Here is a 16,099-nt window from a genome sequence, read left to right as displayed (position 1 = left end):
GGGCGAGGTTCTGTGGAGCCCGCGCGTGGCCCAGCAGACATAGCGGGCGGGGCGGAGGATGGAGGCGCAGGCATCCGCTGCGATGGTTGGGGCTGTGCATGAGAAGGTGGTCTTGTAGCCACCTAGGCCGGGAGGCGGAGGAGGGCGGTGGCGGCCAGGCCATGGTGGGGGACGCCGATCTTTGGGCGCCCTGAAGTGTGCTCCCTGAAGCCCCGGGGAGCCGCGACCTATGGGCTTCCTGAGCAGCGGGGTGCTGCGCCACCCCGGGCAAGCCCGAGCCCAGCCGGAGATCGGGGGGCTTGCTTCGGAGGCCAGAGCCTGGCGGCGAGCCTGCGGGCCATGTCTTCTGTTACTGCCTGGGCAGCCGCAAGTGCAAGCGGAGCAGTGGGGCCTTCTGCTACTGTCATCCCGACTCGGAGACCGACGAGGAGGAGGAAGAGGGCGATGAGCAGCAGCGGCTCCTCAACACCCCTGGGAGGAAAAAATTAAAGAGTACATCCAAATATATTTATCAAACATTATTTTTGAATGGTGAAAACAGTGATATTAAGATTTGTGCTCTAGGCAAAGAATGGAGCTTACACAAAATATATTTATGTCAACACTACAGGTTGCATTTGGATCGCAGTATCAAGATGATGTCTAAATAAAGCCCAGTCGTGTCATTGCCATTTTGGCAGCAGCTTCCATGCTGCAGTTGGATGGTTTAATCCAGCAGTGTGGTGAGACAATGAAGGAAACAATTAATGTGAAAACTGTATGTGGCTATTACACATCAACAGGGACCTATGGATTAGATTCTGTAAAGAAAAAGTGCCTTGAGTGGCTTCTGAACAATTTGACGACTCACCAGAATGTTGACCTTTTCAAAGAACTGAGTATAAATGTCATGAAACAGCTCATTGGTTCATCTAATTTATTTGTGATGCAAGTGGAGATGGATGTATATACACCTCTAAAAAAGTGGATGTTTCTTCAACTGGTGCCTTCTTGGAATGGGTCTTTGAAACAGCTTTTGACAGAAACAAATGTCTGGTTTTCTAAGTGGAAAAAAGATCTTGAAGGCACAGCCTTCCTTGACACTGAACAAGGGAAACCATTCGTGTCTGTGTTCAAACATTTAAGGCTACAGTATATCATTAGTGATCTGGCTTCTGCAAGAATTATTGAACAAGATTCTCTGGTATCTTCAGAATGGCTGGCTTCTGTGTATAAACAGCAGTGGCTTGCTATGCTCCGGGCAGAGCAAGATAGTGAAGTGGGGCCTCAAGAAATTAATAAAGAAGAACTAGAAGGAAATAGCATGAGATGTGGTAGAAAGCTCGCCAAAGATGGTGAATACTGCTGGCGGTGGACAGGTTTTAATTTCGGCTTTGACCTACTTGTAACTTATACAATTCGGTACATCATTTTCAAACGCAATACACTGAATCAGCCATGTAGTGGATCTGTCAGTTTACAGCCTCGAAGGAGCATAGCATTTAGATTGCGGTTGGCTTCTTTTGATAGCAGTGGAAAACTAATCTGTAGTAGAACAACGGGCTATCAGATACTTACACTTGAAAAGGACCAGGAGCAAGTGGTGATGAATTTGGACAGCAGGCTTCTGGTCTTCCCTTTGTATATCTGCTGTGATTTCTTGTATATATCACCAGAAAAAAGAACTGAAAATAATCGCCACCCAGATAATCCAGAAAATTGAGGATCTCCTCAGCTGGAAACAGTAGCACTTTGAAAACTTTTTGTTAAGCCAGCTTTAATTCAGTGGCCCTACTGATATCACACCTAAGGTGACTAACATTGACAAAGGCCTTATGTACTGTACAGATAACATGGAGATGATTTTTTACCCTCATTACATTTCTATGCATAAGAAAACATTTTTAAACCATGTATGTTTTAAAGATGTCAATTCCTGCTTTTAATTTAGCATCAATAGAAAATTGATGTAAGTAAATTCAATGTTGCTTTGTAACAATAGATGATATTTAGCTTAAACTGTGGTCCTGCCTAATGTTAGTAAGCCTCGTTGAGCCATCTGTAAGTTTCTTTTTCTTTTGCTCAGCTCTTTGAACACCTCCTCACCTTATAAATGCTTTTCCATTGGTGCCTTTAAAGTTGCCCTTCCACTTCCCTGTCATGTAGTTCCTGCAGTAGCTTTCCAGTCACCGCTTCAGTTAGCCATTAAACACTTTCCCATGGTTGGGAGGTTATTATGAGAAACTTCTTTAAACTTAAACATTTTCACACTTTTTTTTAAGTTCAGCGTTCTTAGGATTTAACAACAAAAGCAAAAGCAAATAACAGCTGTAAACCTTTAAATAAAGTTGACTGAGGGAAAAATTAATTTGATTCAGAGGATTTTTCCTTTGCCTTTACATGGTCTTATCTTGAACATTCTGTATACTTTTTTTGCCAGTCCTGGACCTTGAACTCAAGGCTTGAACATTGTCTTTGGGCTTTTTCTTTTTTCTTTTTTTGTCAGTCGTGGGCTTGAGCTTAGGGCCTGAGCACTGTCCTTGGACTTTCTCAAGGCTAGAGCTCTAGCCCTTGAGCCTCAGCACCATTTCTGGCTTTTTTCTATGTATGTGGTACCGAGGAATCGAACCCGGGTCTTCATGCATGCTAGGCAAGCACTTTAACCACTAGGCCAAACTCCAAGACCCATTCTGTATACTTTTATTATTCTGTTGTGAATTATTTGTGTACCAGATACTACACTTAAACATTTTCATGTTATCTGATCTTTAGGATTATTTCTGTTCAAACTTTAGTTGGGAATTCTGTTTCCTACCTAAGCTCAGGACTTCATAACCTCTGGATTGAGTGCCTTTGTGTTATACATGCTGATAGGAATTTCATAGTAAATGTATATAAAGCTAAAAGACCTAATGTGGAAGCTGAAAATAAAGCATTAATGTAAACGTAGAGCTTATTTTTGTCAAAAATGAAAGGTAACTCATAAGTTATATATGTTGGCTTCTTACGTTTAATGCTACTTTGAAAATAGCCGTGCTTAATTTCATTCCAGTCAGGCGGAATGAATATGCCTGTGGTTGACGTATATTTTAGTATATTTTCAAAAATGGGAATCGTTTTTATGTATCTGTACAAATGATAAATGACCATTTGGAAAAAGAATAAATAATATCCTACTTAAAATGAAAAAAAAAGAAGTATTTATTTTAACATAGTACCCACATATACTTTGATTATGGCAGATTTTTTTAAAGTTCATCTGTTTCAGTGCTTTTTCTTTTTTTTATTGTAATTAGTAAAAGGGTTACATGATATTTGCCAGATAGAAGGTGCATTAATTCACATACATTGATACCCTTTCACATGTCTTGGTACCCATTTCCTTCCCCCCCACACCCCCCACCCGTCTTGGTTTTCCCCCATTCCCTATCAAATTTCAAATATCCAAATACAAAAAAAATTCAATATATCAGATAACAAAGTGAGATACTATACCAATATGAGATAACCAAGGGATAGCAAAGGAGATGAGAGACAACATAGTACATTAAGGACAACAATCATTCATTATATGGCTTCTGTTTCACTATCCTGGAGGTCCTTTCAATTAGCTTCACATTATATGTCCTTATGTATCAAGATTTTGCTCTATTGCAAATCTCTGCTAGTAGAGCCCAAGGTTTCTACTGATTATGAGGAATGATGGAAACCATTGAGCCTAAGTTTCTTTGAGTCTGGCTTACTTCACTTAATATGATTTTTTCTAAGTCTTTCCATTTCCTAACAAATGGGGCGATGTCATTCTTTCTGACAGCAGCATAGAATTCCATTGTGTACAAACACTACAACTTGTTGATCCACTCATCAACTGAGGGACATCTAGGTTGGTTCCATATCTTTGCTATGGTAAATAATGCTGCAATGAACATTGTTGTGCTAGTGGGTTTAGTATGTCCTTGTTTCTGGGTGGTTGGGTAAATGCCAAGTAGTGGAATTGCTGGGTCAAAGGGGAGTTCTATGTTTAGCCTTTTGAGGCACTGCCACACTGCTTTCCATAGTGGTTGAATGAGTTTGCGCTCCCACCAACAGTGTAGTAGTGATCCCTCCTGGCCACATCCCCTCCAGCATCTGTTGTCATTCGTTTTCCTGATCCTGGCCATTCTAGCTGGAGTGAGGTGGAATCTTAGAGTTGTTTTGATTTGCATTTCTTTTATGACCAGAGATGTGGAGCATTTCTTCGTGTCTATAGGCCATTTTTGTTTCTTCTTCAGAGAAGACTCTCTTTAAGTCTTTGGCCCATTTTTTAATGGGATGGTTGTTACTTTGGAGGTTAGTTTTGGAGTGATTCAATTTTTTGAGTTGTTGATATATTTTAGATATGAGGCCTTTGTCCGTTGTTTGGTTGGTGAAGATCTCCCACTCTGTAGGCTTCCTGATTAGTTTACTAGCTATGTGTTTCAGTGCTTTTTCATTTATTTCTTTTTTGATCTTAGGCATAGTGAGGTAATTTTCTTTTATTTAAACCTTCTGTATGGTTCAGCAGGACCTAGCATTGATTCTTTCCTTTACCAGGTGTTTGTGGCAGCTGTACTATTAAATAACCTTTGGCTTCCACATATCTTCTTAATGAATTTCCATATTTCCTGCTGTTTTAAATCTGTCCTTTTGGCATCTTTAAAACTTTCTATACAGTTCTTTTGGTGCCTATATTTACTTGAAGAGGGGTTGGCTGAAGTAACAGACATTTTTTTTTCTTTTTGTCAGTCATGGGGTTTGGACTCTGGGCCTGGGCATTGTCCCTGAGTTCTTCAGCTCAAGGCTTTAGCCCTACCCTTTGAGGCACAGCACCATTTCCTATTTTCTAGTGGTTAATTGGAGATAAGAGTTTCTCCAGTGTGTCCAGGCTGGCTTTGAATTGCGATCCTCTGATCTCAACCTCCTGATTAGCTAGGATTATAGGCATGAGCCACTGTGCCCCACTCAGTCAGTTATTATTCTAATAGTATTTGAAACTAGAAGTCTGAGATCTGGATATCAACATGGCTGTATTTTTCTGAGGCCACAGGGTAAGACCTGTTCCAGGACTCTCTCCATGGGTTATAGATAATTATCTTCAATATGTATGTACACTCAAGTGCTCATATGCTCTGTATTTTCTGTTTTTGTTTCTTTATCTCTTGCTCTTCTTAGAAATCCCCCAGTATGGAGTACTTGGGATTCAATGTGATGATCTTATCCAATCCTAATTAATTCCCAAAGGTCCCACCTTTGAAACTACAATAGGGTTGTTTCTGCCTGCTAAATACTTCTCAGTGAAGGTTCAACTTCAACATAAATTTCAGAGCGGACAAACAATACTCAAATCACAGCAGCAATATGTAGGGAGAGAAGCCTAAAACAAGAATAGGATAGGTGTTCTTTTAAAGCCTTGAATAGTAAATAGGAAAGAGTTAGATTTTGTCCTTAATCATATGGCTATATTTTATTCACGAATGCAATACATGCTCCATCCCCAAATTTCAGCATGGTATTCCATACATATATGTTGTTTCTTGGTAGTCAGTAATATTGTTATGACATCAAGTGTAAAGAGAGCTCCTCATACAACAATTATGAAGGATTGGGCAATAATTCTGAAAGTCAAAGTGGAAAGAGCTTCTTTGGAGTAATTGTAAAACATCAGCATTAAGCCAAGAAGTCATTTACTAACAGGTAGAGGATTTTAGATTCTTTATAAGTAGATTTTAATTTGAATGCCTTTGTTTTCTCCTTTGAATCACATGTTGCTGCTGTTACATATTTTTACCATTATCTAGTGAGCCTTACTTAGGCGAAGGCTGGTGAATAGCTAAGTACTATTGAAAGCCCATTTTACTTCATTTATTGCTGAATATATAAGATGTTATATTATGTTTATAGTAGGCTCTTAGAATTTGCTACATCAGTTTGTTAGATGTTTTTTTATTTTCAGTTTTGTTCCTTTTCATGCATTTTAATTGTTGTTATAAAGATGACAGACAGGGGCTGAGAGTTTGGCCTAGAGGTAGAGGTAGAGTGCCTGCCTAGCAAGCACGAAGACCCAAGTTCCATTCCTTGGTACCTATACCACACACATAGAAATAGAAAAAGCCAGAAATGGTGCTGTGGCTCAAGTGGTAGAGTTCTAACCTTGAGTAAGCCCAAGGACAGTGCTCAGGCCTAGAGTGCAAATCCCAGGACTGTACAGTTTGAGAAGAGAACTGGATAGGAATTTGGAAAGGATTTGGAAATGTAACCCTTACAGGATATTTTTGTAGTCAGGAATACATGGCTTAGCAAGAAAGTGCTTACTTGAGGGCAGAGGGCTGAATGCAAGACATTCATAGGCATGTCAACCTAGATGCTACTTGAAGAGCATTGCTGAGAGTAGATTGAGTATGTTTAAACTATCCTTAAGGTAACAAAAAGACTATGTATTTTTTTTCTTTCGTGTAGGGCTAGTCAAAATGAGTTTATATCTCAACCAATTAAGATTTCAAAATAGTCGCTATGAAGAAAGGATAACCACTTAAGATGATGGATATTGTAATTGTGTTGATTTGATCTTCACCTATAGAAGAATCAGTACAGTAAACCTAATAAATATTCACAATATTATTTTGAGCAAAACATGCCCGTAATCCCAGCTACTCAAGAGGCTGAGATAGGAGGATGAGCTGAGGAAGATATAGCTGAGAGATTAACCAGTAAAAAGCAGGAAGTGGAAGTATGTTTCAAGTGGCAGAGTACCAATCTTGAGTAACAAAAGCTGAGCAAGAGCTTGAAGCCCCAGTACTGGCATACTTTTTTTTAATAGCCAGAGAGTGTTCTTTCTTCTTTTCTCCCTTCATTCTTTCTTACCCCATGCCAATTTTTTGTGGTCCTCCTACCTTTGACTACTGAGTACTAGATTATATAGCATGCATCATCATGCCAATCTTATATAAATATATTTCTGGGAAGAAATGAACAATAAGTTTCAAAGCAAGGCTTTTGAATATCCATTCTGGTTAGGTCAGAGATACATTCCTAAGTCACCTCTACCAATCAGTGTTACTGTATTTGTAAAATGACTTAATCTGGTAAAGAACCACTTCCTTAAAGGATGAGGAGAAAGGCATAGATAATGAATAAAGGAGGCTTTTGAAAAGTAGGCAAAGTTAGTGTATCCATCAGCAAATTTGTGACAATTAAGAGAATATCTGGCATTTCTTTTCAAATGAGCTAATGATTGAAGCTGTTCTTGGACAATGAGAATTTTTTGTATGTCTTGATATTCAAATGAAATCTATTTTAGGCTGAAGAATGGAAGAAGTGGGGTAAAGACAAACAACTTACCCTAAGCTGTGAATTTCTTCAGGAGGATTAGGGTTGAGAGAGCATGAGGCAAACAGGAAGGTTGGAAAGGGAGGAAAAATTCTTCACACAACAGTCCAGAGAAGGGTGGAATCATAAATGTCTTCCAGTATGATGCAAGGTCAGTAAAAAGGTAGACTAAAAACCTGTGAGATGCATATATAATGGTTTGTGTTGGGTGGGGGAAGCAGAATAAGAACAGATGACAGAGAAACTGCACTGTGATTTTTAGCAGCTAAAATTTGACGGTGAGATGAAGTAAATATGGTAAGCAATTCAGTGGACAGTGTAGTCTATGGCCATACCACCCTAAAGATGCCCAATCTCATTAGTGGTCACTGGGTAACAATTTGTCTCAGTTCAGTGAGCCATAACACCCATGCACATAGTTATGTAAAAGAAGTTATTATTCACCAACGGGCATCCTGGGAAAACCGTCCTAGGATAAGTTGTGAACCAGTCCCACCAAATGAAGTAAGTAAGCTTCCTGGGTTGGATAGAATCTCCATCCCAATACCCCATTTGCCCCATAACTGAGGGACTGTAAGTTGTCTGCTCTGACTCTTACACCCGAGGAAGCAGAAACAGCAGAGGACAACTTTTAACGGGCATAGGGGACTAGGCCAGAGTTCTGGCCCGTCCCTTCTTGTCTCAGGATGTTACATTCTCAGCACATTGTTCGAATATCTCAGGAACACAAGCCAGCAAGGGAGAGGAGAGAAGTGGTCTGTCAGTCTTCTGGGATTTTTCCTTCCAAACTTACCAGAACCAGTGGTCATGCCATTTGCGTCTGTGTCCAACTGGACTGCGTCGTAGCTCCATCAGCCAGGCTCACCATTAAATGGCTGCAGCAAATAAAAGAGAAGGAAGGCCAGATGTAAGGTGGGTAGGGGAGGAGGCAGAACTGCAGACTCCTTTCACTTCACACTTTCCTAGACTCTATCGAACAAGGCAAGATTGGGAGCATTAAAACAACAAATCAGGATTATATTTATTAAGCTTTATCATCTATGGATACTGAAGATTTTCCTTTTTAGAGTAAAAGAATGTTTTTCCCAGAGGACAGGCATTATGCAGGAAATGGAAGTGGAAGGTATCTATATAACTCTATAGTGAATCAGAGAGAGAATTTGTAACAATATTTTTGCATGGTAGGACTATTTGGTAATGTTTACAGACAGTTCTGTAGAACAGGATGATAGGAGAGTATGGCACTGATTCAAGAGAACCTAGGATGCCACTAAACATTCCATAATGCAGTGGACAGTACCTCTTAAAGCATTCCTTCAACCAACAAAAAAATATTAGCTCCAAAATGATAGCAGTGAGGAAACTGGTATATATATTCAAGTTGGTGGTTAAGCTGTGAAGACGGAGGAATACAGGGCTGTTCACAAAGGAAGTACAGAAAAGGGGGCTGTGCTCCTGTGGATTGGAAACTGTTAGAAAACAAATGGTATCCCAGGAATAGGAGTGAGATGGGTGGAAGTGAAGGAAGGGTTTGTACAGCCTACATTCCTTGTTTGTGAAGAATCACACATCTACAACTTTAGAGGGAATGGAAGTACACTTTCTCCTGATTCCTTTCTTGGAGAGATTTGTGTTCAGAATGATTCTTGTATTCAGAAAGAGGAGGGAGATGAGAGGTATTTCTTTTTAAGGTCTCATCTACCTTGAGAAAAACTTGTGATTAAGGCTGCTCCTCACTTGACTTATCATTTGGTCCCTGAATGGCCACCAGATGGTTGATGCTTGGTGGTTCTATTTTCTTCTTACACAATAATCCATTAGCTGTACATTTGAAAGTTCATCAATGTCTTAGAATTAGCAAAAGAGCATCCTTCTTTACCTTTTTCACTCAATGATGGCATTCAATGACTTGATCTACTTTTTTTTTGCATTTTGCTGCTCAGTTAAAGATAAGCATCTGAAGGCCATTTCTACCTAAGCTGGCTTTCAACTATTAGGCATTACATAATAATTTCAAGATTTCTAAGCAAATAAATCTCTGACTTATATGTGATCTGATTTTTTTCTTTTTGGCTTCTGGATTTCTGATAGCTCCTTACTTGGCTTTTACTCAGCTGGTGGATTTCTGATATTGAGATGTCTGATATTGTCACTATAGGTGTTCTATAATTGTATATATTATTCTACATTTCATTTCTGCATTTCTATGGTGTATGTGCGGATGCCATATAGTACTAGAATATTACACAATGACACTGCATGTTCGCTTGTGAAAATGTATTGTTTGTGAAAACTCTATGAAGGTCCCCCTTTCCTGGCAAGCAGTGGCTGTTTAGGTGACTTCAATTTAGGGCCAGCTCCCACAGTGTCTGTCCTATGTGGTTGAAGTCCAGTCCTGACCCCTTAGGTCCAGGCTTAAGAGATTGTCATGGTGGCTGACAAGTGTTTCGAGAGTCGTTATTGGCAGCAAAACATTTTCCTCAGCCTGGAGAAGAAAGGAGCCAACCAGGATTGCTGCCGGCCTAGGCCAGAAAGCTCTTCAAGGTGCTGGGTATCAGGCATCCGCATCACAGTGGGCTCTGTGGTGGAGGCCTTTAGGCGACAAGGCCCCCCCCCTCTACCTGGGCAGGCTACTCTACCAGGGCACTCTCTTGGAGATGGGCATCTGCAAAGATTTTCTGCTCCTTACTCTCTTCAGTGGTAGAAGGGCCTGGCAGGTGTGAAGTGGCCTCAACAGCAGGGGTCTCGGGGAATGCTGGCATCTGGCCCTGGCACTCCATGCCTTCCCCCACAAGCAGCACCAGGAGTTCCTGCAGCTCTTTTTTCTTCTGCACCTTCTCCTTTGTCAGCTGCTTGACACACTCATTTTCTACTTACACTGCTGGTCCAGGACTTCCATCTCTTCTTTGCACAGCACTATGGGGTAGTCCAGGGCGCTGATGGGTTTGGACAGCTGGGCACAACGGCACTGGAGGTCCCCCACTGGACTCTGGTGCTCTACCTGGTCAGGCACAGCATGCAGGAAGCAGAATTTGATCTTCTTCTCGGACACCCGCGTGTCCTGCTTGCTGTCCCCTGATGGACCAGGGTTCTTACTCTCTGGGAACAGGGCCTGCTGCTCCAGCTTGGTCTGACACTGGGATGTCCGGTTGTCCAGGCACTGGCAGCGGGCCTGCTGCTCCTGCAGCTCCTGGCTGAGTTTCACTTTGGTGACCTAGGCATTGAGTGTGCTTTAAAGTAAAGAGCCTGCTTGACTTGTGGGTTTTCCACAGTCTGTGGGATAGTCACGGCCGCTGGTGTTGCCACCTCAGCCATTGTTTCTTCCTTGTCCCCTTCTCTGTCTTCTCTGGGGAAAGCCAGGAAACACAACTGGGCCTGGACTTGCTCCTTGTCTTGCTTACTGGCTTCCAGACACTGGGTCAAGGTCAGGTCCTGCTCTTGTTGCTCCAGCAGCTGGGTGTGCCTCAGCAGGTACTGCTGCAGCTCCTCCTTCTCTGCACTCAGCTGCTGAATGGAGGCCCTATCATCTTCACAGGTGCCTCTGAGTTTTTGCAGCTGGGCTAGGTACTGGGTATTGAGCTCCTGTAGACTCTGGGCTGCTTGCCAACTTCCTTCAGCCACCTCCTTCCACTCTCCTAACTCCATCTCTCGCTGCTCCAGCTTCTCCTGGAGATGTTTCTTTTCCCGCTGCTCTGAGTTCAGGAGGCTGGTGAGCTGGTCCTTCTCAGTGCAGGGTGTGGACAGCTTCCTGCAGCTGCTCCAGCTGCTCTTTCAGCTCTCTGGTGGGCACGGCTGTGCATCTCTGGGTGTCAGGGAAGTTGGGCTGAGCCTCGTCATGCAGATTCCACTCCTCCACCTTCTTCTGCAGTATCAGCAGCCGTTTCTGCTGCTCCAGGTTCTGGAGATTGAGGCTCTGGTTTTCCCGAGCCTGTTTGGAGTTGTGGCTCCAAGTTCTTGAAGTCCTCCTTTGTCTGGCAGGCCTGGGCCTGGTGCTACTACTCAGCCTGAGATGGTCCTGCAGGGTGCTGCGCCTCTGATAGCTTCTTCTCCGTTTCTGCCAACTTCTTCTCTACATCCACCATCTGCCACAGGTTTTCCTCCCGCTCGTCTGTGAGTTGGCTCATCTCCTGTGAGAGCTGCCACACCTTCCCCTTCCACGTGGACCTCTCCACCCTCAGGTCCTCCGCATACTTGTCCTCTCGAACCTCAATTTGCTCACCACGCTTTGTACATTCTGTAGTCTTCTTTTCAGCACTGCCCGCTCCCCTAGTGCTCGGTGGAATTTTTCCATTCTAAACTCCGTGTTGGATTTTTGGGTTCAGAGCACGTCCAGCTTCCCCTGCAAGGGTGCATTCAGCTTCTGCAGGTTGTCCCAGCTTCTGCTCTTTGCCTCGACCTGCAGCTTCACATCACCCAGACCTTGGATGAGCTGTCTGTTCTTCTACTCAGTGTCCTTCTGCTGGGTGATGAGTGCAAACAAGGCCATCTCCAGGTCTAAGCTGCACTGCTGAGAAGCCTACAGCCGGCTGGTCAGATCTTCATGCTCCACTTGACTTCGTTTGGGCTTCCTTTTCTGTGTGTGCCAGGGCAGAATGTAAGTGGCCTTTCTCTGAAAGCAACATCTGGATGGCTACCTTGTGGTCTTCTAACTCTGCTTTCAGTGTTTCTTGCACCTGGGCCATCTTCTCCTTTTCTTCCTGCTGTTGTTCCTGCAGGTCTTGCTTTAGCTGCTTCAGTTGGTGGATTTCACTGAAGAGCTGTTGCTGTCTTAATTTGCTCCAGTCCAGGGCCAGCAGCAGGCATTGGTAGCACTTCTCCAGATCCTCCTTTTTCTTGGAACAGGGGGCCCTCTTCACCCTGACTGCTCCGAATGTGCCCAAAGGCAGGCAAGGCTGAGGGTCAGCATGGTCTCTGGCTGCAACCTCACGTGGATTACAGAGCCCAGTGGTGTTGGTGTTGGGCTTGGGCTTGCCTCCCCCTTTCTTTAACCTGTAGTGCTTGAATTCTTCAGGTCAATGAGCACATTTCTGCTGCTCGTGATCCTGCAGTCATTTCTTTCTTGGTCTTGTTCTTTCTGACCTGCCAGCTCTGGGATGAGAAAGATGGACTGGCCACGTTCCCAGGATCTTTGAAGTCTCCTGTACTTTCCCACTCACCAAAAAGTATTCCTGTCTCCTCGGTATATTGGCAAATCTCCTGGATTCTCTGGCTCACCACTCAGCCACCTCTACCCCCATCAGCTCCTGGTAATGGTGTAAGCCCACAGAGACCACACCAGTGTTGCTAGACAGCGTGGAATGTGGGCATGGCCCCAATTCTCTGATCCCATTTGTCAGCGAGAAACAGGAAGGAATATGGGGTGTGGCCACAATCTGAGGATTCAGGCAGAGTGGGTGGAGTCTGTTCCTAAAGTCCCAGCCCCATCTAACTCTGTCCTGTCTAGTTTGGGGCCAGTGTGCGACTTGCTGCAGTGGGACCGGTGCAGTTTCTGTTCCCTTTATTTTTATTAAAGAATATCTGTGTGCTGACCCGGGGCCTTGAACTCGGGTCCTGAGTGCTATCCTTGGGCTCTCTCCAGTCCAGGCCTCTACCACTTGAACCACAGAAAGCTTTCCAGCTTGTTTTGTTTCCTGGTACTGAGGAATCCTGCATGCTAGGCAGCCAATCTACTCCCAGGCCACTCTCCTGGCTCCCAGATGCACAGTTTTACATGCACCTCTCCTGGCTTCCCCCACACAACTGTGGCCTCCAGAGATTCCCCCAGGCCTTCAGTTGTCATCTTGGAAGTGACACCAAGAAGCATAACATCTTCCCACCTCCAATCTCTTCCTGTGGTCAGTCCATGAAGAAGAAGCTCCCTCTTTGTAACCATATTTGCTGACGCTTGCATTCTGACCAGGGGTCCCTGAGGTTCACGATGTTCTTGATATGGCCTCCCTTCCAGTCCCTAGGGACTGGAGTTGAGGGACATCACAGGGCCAGGGCTCCTCTCCATGAGTTTTGGCTGTCCTGCTCACCTCCACCGTGTCTAGGGTAGCACGTGTTTCACACACTCTGTGTGGTGATCTCAGAGGATTCAGAAACACAATCGCTAGTGAAAGGGGAGTGTGTAAAAGGAGGTTATCAGGCAACTGGCCACCTAGGATTGTGTGAAGTCCTCTCCAGCCAGTGCCCTCTCCAGGGCCTGTTTATCTTCTCAGTAGAGTTCTGAGGTCATCACATTCTTTCCTGCATGCCATCTATCACAAGACTCCTAGATCATTTCTTAGAAATGTTCCATGATTCCTTGTATCTTGAACCTAGTCCTTATGAAGTCTTTACAAATCTGAAGATCCTCTGATCAGTCACCAATTTCATTGGCCCAAGATGGTGCTATCATGATGCTGTGCTCATGCTATCCTTTCCAAGCCCATCCTTCTTTTGTTTCGCTTTAATCCCATCTCACTTCTCTAGACTCTCAGTAGAATTGCACTTGCCATTCAAAGCCTATTCAAATTCTTGAAGAAGCTTTTCCCGATCACTCTGGACAACACAATATTTCCACTGTGGTGATGCTTCCTATATGCAGATTCTTATCCAAACCTATTACTGTACATTTAAAAATTGAAGTCCATCCTGGAACCTGTTCTAGGGAATGTTATTCCTGACACCAGCGCTATTCAATCTGAGAACCTTGCTTAGAAAGCGGCTGGCATGACTGGGGACAGGAATGAGATATGCATCCACACTTTAATGTTGAGTTCTAGCTTCCCAACAATATGCCCTTTGAAGCCTGCTGAACTCCCAGGAACCTCACAAGGACCCTGTGTTCACCAAGCCATGCTGAATACTAGGTGCCAATTGGGGGAAGAAGGCCAAATTCAGCCTGGTATGTCACACGTGCTGCCTTGCTCTACAGGACTTCTCTTACCAAACACTAGTTCAAAGTATGGGAGGGGCACCTGAGTTGGTTGCATACCTTTGCTATGGTAAATGGTGATGCAGTACACATCGTTGTGCTAGTGGCCTTAGTATGTCCTTGTTTTTGGAAGATTGGGTAAATGCCAAGTAGTGGAACTGCTGGGTCATACGGGAGTTCTATGTTTAGTCTTTTTTTCCCAGTCCTGTGTTTAGACTCAGGACTTGAGAACAGTCCTTGGGTTCTTTATTTTCCTGAAGGTAGGGCTCTACCCACTGAGCCTCAGCACCATTTCTAGCCTTTTTCTATGTATGTGTTACCAAGGAATCGCACCCGGCGCTTCCTGCATGCTACCATGCACTCCACCACTAGGCCAAACTCACGAGCCCCAAGTTTCCACTATTGAGAAACCACCATACTGCTTTTCACAGTGGTTGAAAGACTTTACACTCTCACCAACTCTGTAGTAGTGATCCCTCCTGGCCACATCCCTGCCAGCATCTGTTGTCATTCGATTTCTGGATCATGGCCATTCTAACTGGAGTGAGGTGGAATCTCAGACTTGTTTTGATTTGCTTTTCTTTTAGGGTCTGAAATGGTGAGCATTTCTTCATGTGCCTAGAGGCCATTCTTATTTCTTCTTCAGAGAAGTCTCTGTTCAAGTCTTTGGCCTATCTTTGAATGGGATGTTTGTTTCTTTGAAGATTCCTTTTGGAGAGATTCCATTTCTTTGAGCTGTAGATATATTTTAGATAGGAGGCCTTTGTTGTATGGCTAGTGAAGATCTTCTCCCACTCGGTGGGCTTTCTATTTAACTTGCCATACTGAAGCTCTGCAGCTTACTGCAGTACCATTTGTCCAAACTTGCTTTAATTTGCTGTGTTTCTGGTTCTTTATTAAGAATGTTTCAACCTTCGCCAAGGAGACCTAGTGTATCTCCAATTCTTTTTGTGTAGTTTTCAGGATATCTGCCTTTCCCTCAAGGTCTTTGATCAATTTGGAAGTAATCCGGGTGCATGGTGACATAGAAAGATCAAACTTTAGTTTTCTGCAGGTGTTTAACCTGTTCTTCCAGTATCATATATTGAAGAGGCTGTTCTTCTTCCATTCTGTTTTTTGGTTCCCTTATCAAAGAGTAGGTGGATATGGGTCATAAAGACAATTTTTGCGGTGCGTGTGTGTGCGTGTGTGTGTGCGCGCACACGGGCACACACACACGCTCACTTACCTGGACATTAAAACTCGCTGTACACACTTCAAGGTTTAACCATCAGGTTTCAGTTTCTTGGGTTTTCTGTAACTAACTTCACTTATGGATAGAAGCTCTTTTGATATTTTACCAAGTGATAGTTTTATGAGCAGAGCAAGGAGAACCCTGAAGTCTCCCTTTCCCATTTCTCTCCCTCATCCGTCTGTTTTGTGGGGACCTATGCATGGGCAATCAGACGACACTCTCCCAGAAGAGGGATGTAGCCCAGGATACCAGTACTCTATTGTTGGAACTTGTCATGCTTTAAAAGATATCTCTCGCCAATATCTCCATTTCACTCTCATTTACAATTTCTATAACTTTTCTAATCTGAAACCACACTCCATTCCCGAAACATGCTTACTTTTTAAAAATTCAGTTACTCAAATCCATATAATTAGTATTTTTGCCTTAAAACTGAAAAATATTATGTTCTAAAATCTAAGTACCAGTGATTGTATATACTGATTCCCTTCTTGAATAATTGTTTGTTAAATACGTTCGTTGAAATATGATGTAAAAATCAATGGTAATCAATTCTTCCATAAAAATGTGAGATAACACACTCTCATTGATAAATGTCACAAACACACACATCACCATTTTGATGTGCAGCTACCCCAAAGCGT

General features: G+C 43.3%; 1 pseudogene; it reads left to right on the top strand.

The window, feature by feature from the left end:
• Nucleotides 1-229: 229 nt before the first annotated feature.
• LOC150039594 (germ cell-less protein-like 1 pseudogene) lies at nucleotides 230-2,408 on the top strand (annotated as a pseudogene).
• Nucleotides 2,409-16,099: the final 13,691 nt, after the last annotated feature.

The sequence above is a fragment of the Megascapheus bottae genome, unplaced genomic scaffold, assembly GCF_031878675.1.
Source record: "Megascapheus bottae isolate mThoBot1 unplaced genomic scaffold, mThoBot2.hap1 HAP1_SCAFFOLD_41, whole genome shotgun sequence".
Classification (NCBI taxonomy): Eukaryota; Metazoa; Chordata; class Mammalia; order Rodentia; family Geomyidae; genus Megascapheus; species Megascapheus bottae.
This window is presented reverse-complemented; position numbering and strand designations above follow the sequence as displayed.